The following is a 6,000-nucleotide window of genomic DNA, read 5'->3' as shown; positions in this document are numbered from 1 at the left end:
GATCTTGCTGTGATTTATGTCACAGAGTGCTCTGCCTATGTTTTCCTCTAAGAGTTTTATAGTGTCTGGACCTACGCTTAGGTCTCTAAACCATTTTGAGTTTATTTTTGTGTATGGTGTTAGGGAGTGTTCTAATTTCATTCTTTTACATGTAGCTGTCCAGTTTTCCAAGCACCACTTATGGAAGAGACTGTCTTTTCTCCATTTTATATCCTGGCCTCCTTTGTCATAGGTTAGTTGACCATAGGTGCATGGGTTTGCCTCTGGGCTTTCTATCTTGTTCCATTGATCTATGGTTCTGTTTTTGTGCCAGTACCATATTGTCTTGATTACTGTAGCTTTGTAGTATAGCCTGAAGTCAGGGAGCCTGATTCCTCCAGCTCCATTTTTCTTTCTCAAGATTGCTTTGGCTATTTGGGGTCTTTTGTGTTTCCATACAAATTGTGAAATTTTTTGTTCTAGTTCTGTGAAAAATGCCACTGGTAGTTTGATAGGGATTGCATGGAATCTGTAGATTGCTTTGGGTAGTATAGTCATTTTCACAATATTGATTCTTCCAATCCAAGAACATGGTATATCTCTCCAATTGTTTGTATCATCTTTAATTTCTTTCATCAGTGTCTTATAGTTTTCTGCACACAGGTCTTTTGTCTCCCTAGGTAGGTTTATTCCTGGGTATTTTATTCTTTTTGTTGCCATGGTAAATGGGAGTGTTTCCTTAATTTCTCTTTCAGATTTTTCATCACTGGTGTATAGGAATGCAAAAGATTTCTGTGCATTAATTTTGTATCCTGCAACTTTACGAAATTCATTGATTAGCTCTAGTAGTTTTCTGGTGGCATCTTTAGGATTCTCTATGTATAGTATCATATCATCTGCAAACAGTGACAGTTTTACTCATTCTTTTCCAATTTGTATTCCTTTTCTTTTTCTTGTCTGATTGCCATGGCTAGGACTACCAAAACTATGTTGAATAATAGTGGTGAGAGTGGACACCTTGTCTCGTTCCTGATCTTACAGGAAATGCTTTCAGTTTTTCACCATTGAGAATGATGTTGTTTGCTGTGGGTTTGTCGTATATGGCCTTTATTATGTTGAGATAGGTTCCATCTATGCCCACTTTCTGGAGAGTTTTTATCATAAATGGGTATTGAATTTTGTGAAAAGCTTTTTCTGCAAGTATTGAGATGATCATATGGTTTTTCTTCTTCAATTTGTTAATATGGTGTATCACATTGATTGATTTGCATATACTGAAGAATCCTTGCATCCCTGGGATAAATCCCACTTGATCATGGTGTATGATCCTTTTAATGTCTTGTTGGATTCTGTTGCTAGTATTCTGTTGATGATTTTTGCACCTATATTCATCAGTGATATTGGTCTGTAATTTTCTTTTTTGTAGTATCTTTGTCTGGTTTTGGTATCAAGGTGATGGTGGCCTCACAGAATGAGTTTGGGAGTGTTCCTCCCTCTGCAATTTTTTGGAAGACTTTGAGAAGGATGGGTGTTGGCTCTTCTCTAAATGTTTGACAGAATTCACCTGTGAAGCCATCTGGTCCTGGACTTTTGTTTGTTGGAAAATTTTTAATCACAGTTTTAATTTCATTACTTATGATTGGTCTGTTCATATTTTCTGTTTCTTCCTGGTTCAGTCTTGGAAGGTTATACCTTTCTAAGAATCTTTCCATTTCTTCCAGGATATCCATTTTATTGGCACAGAGTTGCTTGTAGTAGTCTCTTAGGATGCTCTGTATTTCTGTGGTGTCTGTTGTAACTTCTCCTTTTTCATTTGTAATTTTATTGATTTGAGTTCTGTCCCTCTTTTTCTTGATGAGTCTGGCTAATGGTTTATCAATTTCGTTTATCTTCTCAAAGAACCAGCTTTTAGTTTTATTGATCTTTGCTATTTTTTTTTTGTTTCTATTTCATTTATTTCTGCTCTGATCTTTATGATTTCTTTCCTTCTGCTAACTTTGGGTTTTGTTTGTTCTTCTTTCTCTAGTTCCTTTAGGTGTAAGGTTAGATTAATTATTTGAGATTTTCCTTGTTTCTTGTGGTAGGCTTGTATAGCTATAAACTTCCTTCTTAGAACTGATTTTGCTGCATCTCATAGGTTTTGGATCGTCGTGTTTTCATTGTCATTTTTCTCTAGGTATTTTTTGATTTCCTCTTTCATTTCTTCAGTGATCTCTTGGTTATTTAGTAACGTATTGTTTAGCCTCCCTGTGTTTGTGTTTTTTACATTTTTTCCCCTGTAATTCATTTCTAGTCTCATAGCGTTGTGGTCAGAAAAGATGCTTGATATGGTTTCAATTTTCTTAAACTTACTGAGGCTTGATTTGTGAGACAAGATGTGATCTATCCTGGAGAATGTTCCATGTGCACTTGAGAAGAAGGTGTAATCTGCTGTTTTTGGATGGAATGTCCTATAAATAACAATTAAATCTATCTGGTCTATTGTGTCATTTAAAGCTTCTGTTTCCTTATTTATTTTCATTTTGTATGATCTGTCCATTGGTGTAAGTGAGGTTTTAAAGTCCCCCACTATTATTGTGTTACTGTCGATTTCCTCTTTTATAGCTGTTAGCAGTTGCCTTATGTATTGATGTGCTCCTACGTTGGGTGCATATATATTTATAGTTGTTATCTCTTATTCTTGGATTGATCCCTTGATCATTATGTAGTGTCCTTCCTTGTTTCTTGTAACATTCTATATTTTAAAGTCTATTTTATCTGATATGAGTATTGCTATTCCAGCTTTCTTTTGATTTCCACTTGCATGGAATATCTTTTCCCATCCCCTCACTTTCAGTCTGTATGTGTCCCTAGGTCTGAAGTGGGTCTCTTGTAGACAGCCTATATCTGTGTCTTGTTTTTGTATCTATTCAGCAAGCCTGTGTCTTTTGGTTGGAGCATTTAATCAATTCACATTTAAGGTAATTATCGATATGTATGTTCCTATGACCATCTTCTTAATTGTTTTGTGTTTGTTTTTGTAGGCCCTTTTCTTCACTTAGAGAAGTTCTTTTAGCATTTGTTGTAGAGCTGGTTTGGTGGTGCTGAATTCTCTTAACTTTTGCTTGTCTGTAAAGCTTTTGATTTCTCCCTGGAATCTGAATGAGATCCTTGCCGGCTAGAGTAATCTTGGTTGTAGGTTCTTCCCTTTCATCACTTTAAGTATATCATGCCACTCCCTTCTGGCTTGTAGAATTTCTGCTGAGAAATCAGCTGTTAACCTTATGGGAGTTCCCTTGTATGTTATTTGTCATTTTTCCCTTGCTGCTTTCAATAATTTTTCTCTATGTTTAATCTTTGCCAGTTTGATTACTATGTGTCTTGGTATGTTTCTCCTTGGGTTTATCCAGTATGGGACTCTCTGTGCTTCCTGAACTTGGGTGGCTATTTCCTTTCCCATGTTAGGGAAGTTTTCGACTATAATCTCTTCAAATATTTCCTCTGGTCCTTTCTCTCTCTCTTCTCCTTCTGGGACCCCTATAATGCGAATGTTGTTGCATTTAATGTTGTCCCAGAGGTCTCTTAGACTTTCTTCATTTCTTTTCATTCTTCTTTATTCTGTTCTGCAGCAGTGAATTCCACCATTCTGTCTTCCAGGTCACTTATCTGTTATTCTGCCTCAGTTATTCTGCTATTGATTCCTTCTAGTATAGTTTTAATTTCAGTTATTTTATTGTTCATCTCTGTTTGTTTCTTTAATTCTTCTAGGTCTTTGTTAAACATTTCTTGCATCTTCTCAATCTTTGCCTCCATTCTTTTTCTGAGGTCCTAGATCATCTTCACTCTCATTATTCTGAATTCTTTCTCTGGAGCATTGCCTATCTCCACTTCATTTAATTGTTTTTCTGGGGTTTTATCTTGTTCCTTCATCTGGTACATTGCCCACTGCCTTTTCATCTTATCTTTCTGTGAATGTGGTTTTTGTTCCACAGGCTGCAGGATTGTAGTTCTTGCTTCTGCTGTATGCCCTCTGGTGTATGAGGCTACGTAAGAGGCTTGTGCAAGATTCCTGATGGGAGGGACTGGTGGAGGGTAGAGCTGACTGTTGCTGTTGTGGGTAGAGCTCAGTAAAACTTTAATCCGCTTGACTGCTGATGGTTGGGGCTGGGTTCCCTGCCTGTTGGTTGTTTGGCCTGAGGCAACCCAACAGTGGCACCTACCTGGGCTCGTTGGTGGGGCTAATGGCAGACTCTGCGAGGGCTCATGCCAAGGAGTACTTCCCAGAACTTCTGCTGCCAGTGTCCTTGTCCCCATGGTGAGCCACAGCCACCCCCGGCCTCTGCAGGAGACTCTCCAACACTAGCAGGTAGGTCTGGTTCAGTCTCCCCTGGGGTCACTGCTCCTTCCCCTGGGTCCCGATGCGCACACTACTTTGTGTGTGCCCTCCAAGAGTGGAGTCTCTGTTTTCCCCAATCCTGTCGAAGTCCTGCAATCAAATCCCATTAGCCTTCAAAGTCTGATTCTCTAGGAATTCCTCCTCCCGTTGCTAGACCCCTAGTTTGGGAAGCCTGATGTGGGGCTCAGAACCTTCACTCCAGTGGGTGAACTTCTGTGGTATAAGTGTTCTCCAGTCTGTGAGTCACCCACCCAGCAGTAATGGGATTTGATTTTACTGTGATTGCGCCCCTCCTACCTTCTCATTGTGGCTTCTCCTTTGTCCTTGGATGTGGGGTATCTTTTTTGGTGAGTTCAGTGTCTTCCTGTCGATGACTGTCCAGCAGCTAGTTGTGATTCTGGTGTTCTCGCAAGAGGCAGTGAGAGCACGTCCTTCTACTCCACTATCTAGGTTCAGGGCTCCCATGAATCATTTTCTGATCTCTCCAACAAAACAAAATTCTTACCTTCTTTGAATCTAGTGTTTTTTGTGTGTTTTTTTAAAATTTAATTAATTTATTTATTTACTTATTTTTGGCTGTGTTGGGTCTTCGTTTCTGTGTGTGGGCTTTCTTTAGTTGCAGCGAGCAAGGGCCACTCTTCATCGTGGTGCATGGGCCTCTCACCGTCGTGGCCTCTCTTGTTGTGGAGCACAAGCTCCAGACACGCAGGCTCAGTAGTTGTGGCTCACGGGCGTAGTTCTCCGCGGCATGTGGGATCCTCCCAGACCAGGGCTCGAACCAGTGTCCCCTGCATTGGCAGGAAGATTCTCAACCACTGCACCACCAGGGAAGCCAAGATCTAGTGTTTATTCATACCTTTCTTACGGTATTTATGGCATGTTTTATTTGTATTAAATTCTTGTTTTCCACCATTAGCAAGTTCCTTAAAAGCAGAATTGTTTTATTTACCTCTCTGCCTCATTTAGCAGAATGTCTTGTGCATGATAGATGATGCAGCAAGTATTAATTGAATTGCTGAATTAATAATGATTATCACGATATGATAATGAATCATATGATAATGATATATAATAGTTATGATGAATGAGAATTAAGATATGCATGCATGTATGTGTATATACATACACATATGTTAGGTGTTTAAGGGCAGAGGATTTTGGCCTTTAGGGTTGAAATATGCATCACTTTATGATTAAGTGGTATATTACTACATGCAGAAAGTAAACAATACATTCCAATTTTTATGGGCTAGGGTGGCAAAAGTATTTAATTTTTTTGTGTGTTGTTATTCAAGAGAGGGAAGTATATGTTCAAAACATAGTACTTAAAAAATTATTTATTTATTTTTGGCTGCGTCGGGTCTTCATTGCTGCATGCAGGCTTTCTTTACTTTTTATTTATTTATTTTTTTCCCCAGGCTTTCTTTAGTTGCAATGAGCAGGGGCTACTCTTCTTTGTGGTGTGTGGGCTTCTTATTGTGGTGGCTTCTCTTGTTGCAGAGCACGGGCTCTAGGCATGTGGGCTTCAGTAGTTGTGGCATGTGAGCTCAGTAGTTGTGGCTCACGGGCTCTAGAGTGCAGGCTCAGTAGTTGTGGCACATGGGCTTAGTTGCTCCACGCCATGTGGGATCTTCCCAGATCAGGGC

The sequence above is a fragment of the Leucopleurus acutus genome (assembly GCF_964270905.1).
Source record: "Leucopleurus acutus genome assembly, chromosome: 17".
Classification (NCBI taxonomy): domain Eukaryota; kingdom Metazoa; phylum Chordata; class Mammalia; order Artiodactyla; family Delphinidae; genus Leucopleurus; species Leucopleurus acutus.
Note: the sequence above shows the minus strand (reverse complement) of the source record.